This window comes from Lycium barbarum, chromosome 5 (genome assembly GCF_019175385.1).
Source record: "Lycium barbarum isolate Lr01 chromosome 5, ASM1917538v2, whole genome shotgun sequence".
Taxonomy (NCBI): Eukaryota; Viridiplantae; Streptophyta; class Magnoliopsida; order Solanales; family Solanaceae; genus Lycium; species Lycium barbarum.
The window spans coordinates 10,584,199-10,594,844 of record NC_083341.1 but is presented as its reverse complement, the minus strand read 5'-3'; the positions used below and the strand labels follow the sequence as shown (position 1 = coordinate 10,594,844).

At 32.5% G+C, this 10,646-nt stretch overlaps 1 long non-coding RNA gene across 1 annotated transcript; it reads left to right on the top strand.

Moving 5' to 3' along the window:
• Positions 1-9,248, top strand: LOC132642275 (uncharacterized). The gene is made up of 6 exons (XR_009583082.1): positions 1-33; positions 639-721; positions 5,665-7,846; positions 7,923-8,001; positions 8,093-8,709; positions 8,791-9,248. It is a non-coding gene; the product is annotated as an uncharacterized LOC132642275 (long non-coding RNA).
• Positions 9,249-10,646: the final 1,398 nt, after the last annotated feature.

Sequence of the window (10,646 nt, the reverse complement as noted above, 5' to 3'; positions counted from 1 at the left end):
CTAAAATGGGCTGAAAAAGACATGTCAAAATGGGTAAACCCTAATCTTGTGTTTTCTTGTACCTCTGGTATGATTTTAATTTGTTTGTACAATTTTACTTAGGATCTATGAACTCTAATTACTGTTTGCATTGAAATTCTATGGTCTTACCTTACTATTATTAACTAATTATGAAAATGCATAGTACCAGATTTTTTCTCATATATATGCACATATACCTGCAGCTCTAAGTGTTTAAGAAACAGGCTTGAGTATGATATTTCTAAAATAAAGTGAAAGGGTGATGAAAGTAGAATTCCAAGTTTCATGGTTAAAAGAAGATTCCTTAATTGAATTAACTAAAAAGTCCAAATACCTGGGTGTATTTATTTTCGATGAGTTAAACGTTTCAGCTCTTGGCAGTTTCAGATCTGCCTCGACCTTGATCATTGAGGGCCTAATCTGAATTATACGTTGTGACAACAAAACACAATAAGAAGTGTTTTTGCCTATGTTTTTTTTTTTTGGCTGCAAATACATATAGTATTGGTGCCTTTGTACTTGACAAATAGACAAACAGAGAATCATCCTTTGGTTTATGTTTGTAGATTTGCCCAAATGACTACTAAACTTGATATAACTTCATTTGATCTTTCAAGGACTATAATCATTTCTCGCTGTTGGATGCACAAAACTGAAGAAGTAAGAAAGGCGTTCTAGATAAGGAGTCAGCATTGTACATGTAAGCTTCTAACTTAACAATGATTTTCTCTTCTTTATGTTGAGTTGTGTTCATGTTGATGACAGATTTATATGTCTTGTATGTGCATGTATTATGATGCATCTACTATTCTTCTTTCTATCATGCCACTTACATTTGTACTTGTGTGCTCTTTATGCCTACAGAACAAAATTCACTATATCACTTAAAGATTTGGGGATAGTTTGAAAAATCTCTTTTCTCAAAGAAAGGTAGTTTGAACAATATATGTTGGAACAATAGAGTTTGGTTTTGATGGAACGTGGAAAACAAATAAGCACTCTGCCTCAGTTACAAATAGAAGCATCAAACGACGTGAAAAATACAATAACATGACAGTTGAGGAAAAACAAGCTTTAACATTGCAACGTAAATCCAAATACCAAGAATCAAAATGATGTAGACTTCTTGAAAATGCAACTTCCCATAGTCCAATTGGGATAGTGCCAATATTTGTATCCTCTACAAACTCCACTGTGCATCCGTTGTACTCCTATGAAAAAGGTGAGTTTATAATATATTAGTCATGTCGATGGCTAATATTTGGTCTTGATTAATTAGCATCTTTTTTATTTTAATTTTAGGTTCAACTTCAGATGCATTTGATGAGTAGCCACAATCAAATTATGTCCCACTAAAAAAAGTTCCAAACTGTAAATTTTGTTATGCAAAGAGATTTGAATATGAACCACCTGCGTTTTGTTGTGCCAACGGTACTGTCAAGCTGTCTTCACATAAGATGCCAACAAAATTACGGAATCTATATTTTGGAGATGATGAACAATCCACACACTTCCGTACATACATAAGAACGTATAATAACCTATTCGCATTCACATCACTTGGTGCAAGGTATGATAAAGATTTGGCTAAAAGAAATTGTGGTGTATATACCATTAAAGTTCAAGGACAAATGTATCATTTGATAAATGATTTGTATCCACGAGATGGAAAACCAAAAAACCTACAATTGTACTTCTACGATAATAGTAATGAGTTAGCATATAGGATGGCTTGTTGCAACAAAGTTCATGAATCAGTAGTGAAGGAACTGATGGACATATAAGCAAATCCATATTCTATCTTCCTTCGATCTTTGGTAAATATTTCAAACCTTGAAGACTTTCACATCGGTCTTAGATGTGATGCGGGTTTAGACCAACGAGTATATAACCTACCTACCTCCTCTAAAGTTGCAGCAACATGGGTTGAAGAAAATGATGGTAGGGCTATTCGGGCACCTCACATTCAAATCTATACTCACAGCAATGGTACAAAAAGAGTAAATTATTATTATGGATGTTATGATGCTTTACAATATCCGTTATTGTCTCCACACGGTCAAAGTGGATGGCATTGTGGTATTAAGAAAATTTGTGGGATAGAGAACATTTGTAGACATCCTAGAACTTATGAAAATGAAGAGATACCAAACATACGAAACATTTGCTCTCTTGACGAGTATCTTGAAATGGAGGATAATATTCTGAACAAGGGAAAGCGGAAACGGAATACGGTGTCCGTTCGTGAATATTATTGTTACAAACTGCAAATGAGAGATGATGAAGAAGATGAAATCTTACACACTGGAAGAATATTTTAGCAATATTCGGTTGACGAATATATAAAACTTGAAACACAAAGGTTGGCTTTTTATACATTTAATCAGGATTTATTCAGAACAGATGTACTACAAGGACTCATTGATATTTTAAGATTGGCTGAGAGAGATGCTTCAAATATCGGGAAGAGAAGATTTCTCTCGAATTCTTTTATTGGTGTCCCTAGAGATATGCGTCAACGCTACATGATGCTATTGCATTAGTCCAACGTTTTGGAAAACCTGATTTATTTATAACCATGACGTGTAATCCATCTTGGCTAGAAATAAAGGAACATTTAGCATCTGTTGATGAAGCACAAAATAGACCGAATCTAATTAGCAGAGTGTTTAGAGCAAAAATAAAAGAACTAAAAACGGATATCCTAAAACGAAATATTTTTGGAAAAAATGTAGCTTTTATGTATACCGTAGAATTTCAAAAATGAGGTTTACCACATGCTCATTTCCTTCTAATACTAATTGCTGAATACAAGTTGTTAACACCGGAATCTTATGATAATATTATTAGTGTTAAATTACCTGATCAAGATGCAGTACCATATTTATATTCATGCGTTCTTAAACACATGATGCATGGTCCTTGTGGTTATCTTAATCCTACAAATCTTTGCATGAAGAAGATGGGTTGTTGCAAGTTTAATTATCCAAAAAGCTTCGCCGATCATGCCTCAAAAGGAGCTGATTCTTATCCAATTTATAGAAGACGAAATACATGAATTACAGTAAAGATAAGAGATCACTACTTGGACAATTTGTGGGTTGTTCCATACAACCCTTTTTTGCTTGGAAAATTTAATTGCCATATGATGTTGAAGTATGCTCTAACATTAAAGTCGTGAAGTATCTATATAAATATATTTGTAAAGGACATGATATAATTGCTTTTTTTTGTACATGCTAATGAGAAAAATGTAGAAGTTGACGAAATAAAAGAATATCAGTCTGCTAGATGGGTATCACCACCGGAAGCTACATGGCGCTTGTTTGGTTTCTCTATTAGTGAAATGTCACCAAGTGTATGTTCCCTTCAAATTCATCTTGAGGGACAAGAATTTGTTTCATCTAAAAACAATGCTAATATATGTTCGGTTATAAATAATCTGATGATTAAGCTGACCATGCTAACTGATTTTTTTTACATGAATAGAACTAACAAAGATGCTATAGAACTTAATTTGTTGTATAAAGAATTTCCTGAATATTTTGTGTGGTCACCTAAGGATAGGAAGTGGTCACGCGAAAATAAAAAGGGCATACTAATGGACGTGTTGTAACATGTCATCCAACAGAAGGTGAATGCTATTATCTAAGATTGTTGTTAATGAATGTTAGAAGACTGAAATCATATGAAGATTTACGAATTGTTGATGGAGTACCATGTAGTAGCTTCATAGAATCTGTTGAAAAGCGAGGTCTTCTACATTGTGATAACAATTTGATTGAATGCATGTTAGAAGCAACAAGCTATCAAATGACACATAGTTTAAGACGCTTTTTTGCTAATTATTAGTATATTGTAATCCAGTGAACCCAAGAGAATTGTGGGAACAATTTGAACAACCCATGTCTGAAGATTACAAGCTACTACCCAATATTGGAAGAAGCGAAATCCGATTTCAAATTTTAAGTCATATTAATGACATATTGCATTCTATGGGAGCTGACATAAATTAATTTAAACTTTTTCAACAAACAATCCGACCTTCCAAAACAGCAAAAGAACCAAAGGAAGTTAATTTTGAGAGAACAATCGTCGTTAGTGAAGAAGACGTGTCACTATGCAAGAAGCTAAATAGAGATCAACTTAAAGCTTATAATATAATTATTGAGAGATATTCTCACATAGAGTGGGAGCATTTTTTATTGATGGTGCAGGAGGAACAGGAAAAACATTCTTATATCGTGCTTTACTCGCAATTATATGGTCTAAAGGATATATAGCATTGGTAACAACTACTTTTGGTGTGGCTGCTTCCATTCTTCCTAGTGGACGAATTGCACATTCACACTTTAAAATTCCAATAAATGTTGATAATACGTTTAATTGCAATATTAGCAAACAAAGTGCACTAGCATTCTTAATTAGAGATGCAAAATTAATCGTATGGGATGAAGTGTCATTGGCAAAAAAAAAAATGATTGAAGCTTTTGATTTACTCTTGAAAGACCTCATGGATACAAATATGCGTTTTGGTGGAAAAGTTGTGGTTTTTGGAGGTGATTCCAGACAAATGCTTCCTGTTGTGCGAAACGGAAAAAAAAAAAAAAGAGTTCATTAATGAAAGTTTATTGTATTCTGACATTTGGGAAGAACTTGAAAGATTGCCCTTATCCGAAAATATGAGAGCAAAAGCAGATCCTCAATTCTGTGATTATTTAATGAGAATTGGAAATGGACAAGAGAAAGTCAATTCTACAAATAAGATTGAAATTCCAGATTCTTTCATTATTCCCTTTACAACTGAAAGAGAATCTTTAGAAAAATTGTTCACAATAACGTATCCAAATATGCACACATTTCTCTCAATATCATCTTCCTCAAATTCTCGTGTTATTCTAACAACAAAAAATGATTTCGTAAATGAAATAAATGACATGCTTATAGCTAAATTTCCAGGAACATAAAAAACGTTTGTCGGTATTGATGAAACCATTGAACCTAATGATCAAGCACAATTTGAGGACCCATTACATACTCTTAACCCAGCTGGTTTGCCGCCGTATAAGTTATCATTGAAAGAGAATTGTCCAATTATATTATTACGAAATCTAAATCCATGTGAGGGCTTATGTAATGGTACACGGTTGACTTGCTGTGACTTTAAAACACATGTTATAAGTGCTAAGATTTCATCGGGTGACTTCAAAGATACAAATGTCTTTATCCCAAGAATACCATTAATAGCATCTCAAATTCTCAAGATGAAAAAATGCTAGTTCCTTTCAAAAGGACGCAATTTCCTATACGACTATGTTTTGCTATGACCATAAATAAAGCGCAAGGTCAAACATTGGATTTTGTTGGAATTTATTTGCGAGAACCTGTCTTTTCACATGATCAACTTTATGCTGCTTTATCAAGAGAAAAGAGTTCAAACTGTATAAAAATGCTGATTCGGACCTAATAGCAACTGATCATGATGATCGCTCGACATATAATGTAGTTTATGATGAAATCATTAAAAAATAGTTCTACAAAGATAATATAGCATAACCAAGTATTGTTTTGTTCTTTCTCCATTTTATTTTGCATTATTTACTTTTATCACTCAGTATACTAACCATATCTTCTTTTTTACAGTATCTACTATAGAATATGGAATATAGACTTAATATTAATGAGATAACTCCACAAACGAGAGAGTGGACATGCAAAGTAAAGTATAGCTTATTGAAAAAGCTAGAGCAAGACAGAGTAAGGATGGACGGATACGATTTCAAATCATGATTGCGCAAGATGACACGGTAATCTTGCTACTTTTATGCTTACTATTCGAATAATTTATGATTTCTTTCTTATTTTCACCTATAGTAAAAATCATATAAAAATATAAATGGAGACAAAATTTGATCTTTTTAATTTCGAGTTGTGTACTTTTTAATATCAATTTAACTGATCATTTGTAAATACAGGAAGAACAAGTTGTTGTTGTTTTGTATAGAGATGACATAGGAAAATATGAAAAGACGTTAACTCCCTTCAGCACATATTTGATATCAACCGCAAAAGTTAGAGCACCTCTACCCTATGGAATTCGTGTCAATAGGTTTGAATGGGTTCTAGATATATTTACTGTTGTTGAACAAGTAAAAGGAGACAATGTAGAGGATCCACCATTGCCTGCTCTAATAAGATTGAACACAATATTTTTAGCTAATCTGGACTAAGAGCCACGGCATGTGGAGTTTGGTAAGGAGTACTTCACTGTGTATTTTAAATTATACTTATATGTCGTTTCATGAAATAATATTCACGACACCCCTATAAACAAACATACTTGTTGTTGTTATGAGTTGTGGTGCAATAAAGATTGCTGGCGTCCATGGAAACAAATGTCGACAAACCATTGTCACTACTTATTTGAAAATTGTCAATAATTTTAAACATATTGAATTTCATAGCAGTTCTTGTTTATAGTATCATTAAAATGCAATATTGATGTATTTTTTCCCTTTTTTAATCGAGCTTCATAGCAGCATTTTATTGGTTGCTCATTTGTTATAGGTGATATAAACACACACGCAAACATATCATTTTTTAATCAGATAATCTGAAGTACCACAGGTGAATTGTGGTCAATCTTTTGTTTCTTAACAATTCCACTTTTATTAGTACCAAGTTTTGAAAACATGTTATATAGTGGGTATCTAATGATACAAGCCTCTAAATATATGTTATAATACCAGTGGGTGCTTGAAGATCCTCTAAAATAATACTCAGTAGAAATTGTTACAACTATTTCTACATCCACTTAACATTTGCACAAGAGGTCATATTTTGCTCTCAAAGGGCTTTTGCCAGAAGTAAATAGTCATATAAATTTAATGTACAGGGGTATTAAAAATGATCTAATTTACGATAAAACATCTATTGGAGTGGAATCAGCTGATTTGGGATTTCAATGTAGTGTATTGATATATTAAAGGTCTACAGGAAAATGTGTTTATATACTGTGCTAATTATTAAAATTATATTTTGAAAATCTTTTCATATGAACTACTGGTGTTTGTATCCTTAGGTTGGTGCATTAGAGTTTTGGCTTATTAGTGTGCAAGCAATTGATTCGACATGAATTCATACATGAATCATGTTTATGGTGGGTTTTTATCCAAATTGAATTTTGAAATTGGTTTGCTTTAGCAAAGATAGATTTTTTTTCTTGCCAGACTGGGATAGTATATGATTTTACATAGTTGAAGCTATTATCACAAAGCCAGGACCAACAACTAGAATCTTTCCTTTATTTTTAAGGTAGAACTTTAAGTAGAATCTAATACAACCTCAAAATAAACCCCAAATAGAGAAAAAAAAGTGAGATGGTTATGCAATGCCAGATCTAACATCACATAAGCCATAAGTTTAGAAAACATACCCAGCAGTGGACTGATATACACATCCAGAACCAGTGGCTGATGATTAAAACAAAAGAAGAAAACAACAAAAAGTTAATAATAAATCTTTGAAGAGACAAATAAATACCAGGTAAATGGACCTCATCAATTTGAAGTGATGCAATGTAAGCTACATCTTGTTCTTCCCTTAGTTGACGATCAACCCTCAACTTTTCTTGCTCTTTGGCCCTTCTACTGCCAAATGCCAATCCTTATTAATTATTACTTGTTATTTCTTCTCTATAATATGCACCATTGTATTTTTACCTTGTGGGAGGACTTTGCTGAGATTGATGGAAGCCACCTAGCTGCACAACTTAAAGAACATCCAGTAATCCTTGCAAAATGAATTGCATGGTCTTCATATGCTGGTATGAACTAGATTTTATTTTTTTCTGTTTATATTAAGAACGTTAATTGTTTTTACTTATACGATGTACAACACAGGGACATCCTTGACAATAAGATACAATTCTGTAATATTGATAAATCCATTCTATCCACAGGCTGCAGAAATGATGAACTGGTATGAGATAAATACGTGACAATGGTAAAATCATGTACAAAAAGCTAATTGTGTATATGACCCAAAATAATATAACTATGTTCATTTACAGGGCGAAAGAGAATGAAGAAATGTTGAACACATATACGCAAAGAAGTTCTCCGGAAACAGCTTCATCGCCAATTCTTATATCACTAAATGATGAGGCTATACCTATAGGAAATATCCAAGCACAACCTGCAGTATATGTCCAACATATGCTACTATATATTTAGGTTCAATACTATTACCAGCAACACAACTAATCTTATGCACTTTTTTTTTAATAGATACAATCTTTTCACGTTGAAGGTAAAATATCGTTGCTGGATGATGAGCAGCTGTTTTATGAGGTAATGTGTTCAAAATGCAAGAACTTTGTTAGGACCAAAATAATAAAGGCTATTGATTGTGTAAACTTGATCAACAAGCGATGTTAACACCCAGGTAACCAAGCGTCTTTTTTCAAGAGATAGCTTTTAAAAACCGCATCTTTCATAATTCAAATTTACTTTCTCAAATAATTTTATGAATGTAAAACAGCATGTAGTAATATTATATAACAGGTGCCGCTTTCAAGTCCAAATTGCAGATGGAAGTGGATCGACAATTGCAACATTAGTAGTTGAACCTGGAGAGAATCTTCTTTTAATGAAAGCTGAACAAATCTATGAAACAATTAACATAAAGGTACAAATCATTTAGAATTCAATTGAGATTCTTCACTTCAACTGATATATTAGAACCTGAAGAGCTCCTTTTTAATTGCAGAACGAATCATTGTCCCTTCCGGATATTCAACAACATCTTGCCGACAAAGTGTTTAGAGTACAACTGAAGAATTTTTTTTCTAGAAATTCTGATGAAACACCAGCAAAACTGTTCATTTGCTGAGAAGCAGGATACTCTCCAATTGCCAGCAGTATCAACTTCTACAAATGCTGGAGAAAGCAGTAATAGAGAACTTGACAAGGTATCATCATCAGAAGATCAAAAAAAGCTAATCATTGGAAGTACCTCATCTGGCAAGAGACAACAGACTGAGCGAGCAACTCCAACCAAAAAAACTACATCTTCTAGCAAAAGGGAGGGTATCGAACCAGTCACTCCAACTAAGAAAAAGTAAAGGATAGTAAACTATGTAAAATGCTTCAAGTGTTGGTCTACATTTTGACAAAATAGTTTCTAGAATTTGACTATCCTTTACGTGATATCCTGAATATTCAAATAGAAAAAAAATTATTAGGAAAGTAAACAAAAGTTAAGTTCTTTCATTTGCTCATTTCTGCACATAAGTAACACCAAACTGATTTTCTAGTAAAAACAAGTACTTCTAATATTAATTCTCGATCCATCATCTTATATCTCTTAGCTGATTTTAGTAGTGATCCATTAAGGTAAAAGTAAAATGAATGCCATATAAATGCTGATAAAACTTTTATACCAACTTGAACATGAAAGGTGGTACCATGAAAGTTAAGAGAACTACTGCACATATATCAGCTATAGATATCTCTTACAATAATATATAACTTTCTTAACCCATGTATGTTTCCTTGAATTTGTATTCTGCTTATCATAATTGTACCCATAACAAGTTTAATGGTTCTATTGGCAAATATGATTTCTTACTACTCTGAATCACTAAAAATACTGTGGATTTTCTTACTCATCTCCATCTTTCAATGTTGATCATCTCTCTAATATTTGTTGTTGCACTTGTTAATCCACTTAGTGTATTGCATAGCTCTTGTTTGTATCTATGATTGTTGTACTAGTCTAAAATTTTGGGCAGAGCGAACTTATTTCTTCTCACAATTATGTGGATCTTCATGGTTGAAATCGGGGTTTAGACCTGAATTATAATTCACATATTTAGAGGATAAAGAGTTTCTTTTCTTATGTCAAAATTTTCCTCAACTGTTTCTTAGTTAAAAGAATCTAATTATATCAGGGTTGTCAAAATGAAGAAGAAACAACAGTTTCTGAGAAAGTATCATTGTTTTTTTTTTGGTTGTTAATTGTCACATTGCATTAAACTTACAAAATCAAAACTACTTGAGTTCTTCAGCATTTTTCAAATTAAGGTAGGTGATTTCTTTTAACTCTTATAGCTGGTGCACATGAACTTGCAAAAAATTGAAGTTCTCTTGGCATTGAGGAGCATTAACATAAGACATAGCTAAATTTTACATTGGCATTGTTATAAAGCAGTAATGTTCACATTTTTTCCTTTGGTTGAAAAAATGATGATGTTCTGTGATCTGTGACTTTTTTTTTTTTTTGGGAATTTTGGTCAAATCAATCTTCTTAATATATTACTTAAGAAAAATAATTTTAGTTTCTTATTTTCTCTTTTGTTATACTAATCACATATCCCTTATTTCTATTTACAAAGTTGATAAGATTGTCCATGATGGTGTATTATCTTTAGCAAATATTGTATATTGAATTAGCAATTGAAGCTTAGGCTATATGAATTGTTCCTCCTTTTGTTTGTCTTCTTTTTGTTTAATAACACAAGATTTTTCATCCTCCCTATCATACATTTCCTAAAATCAACTATTAAGTAATGCCAGCTCAAGAAATGCAAAAGTTCTGTAATTTCAAGTTCATCACTAGAATGG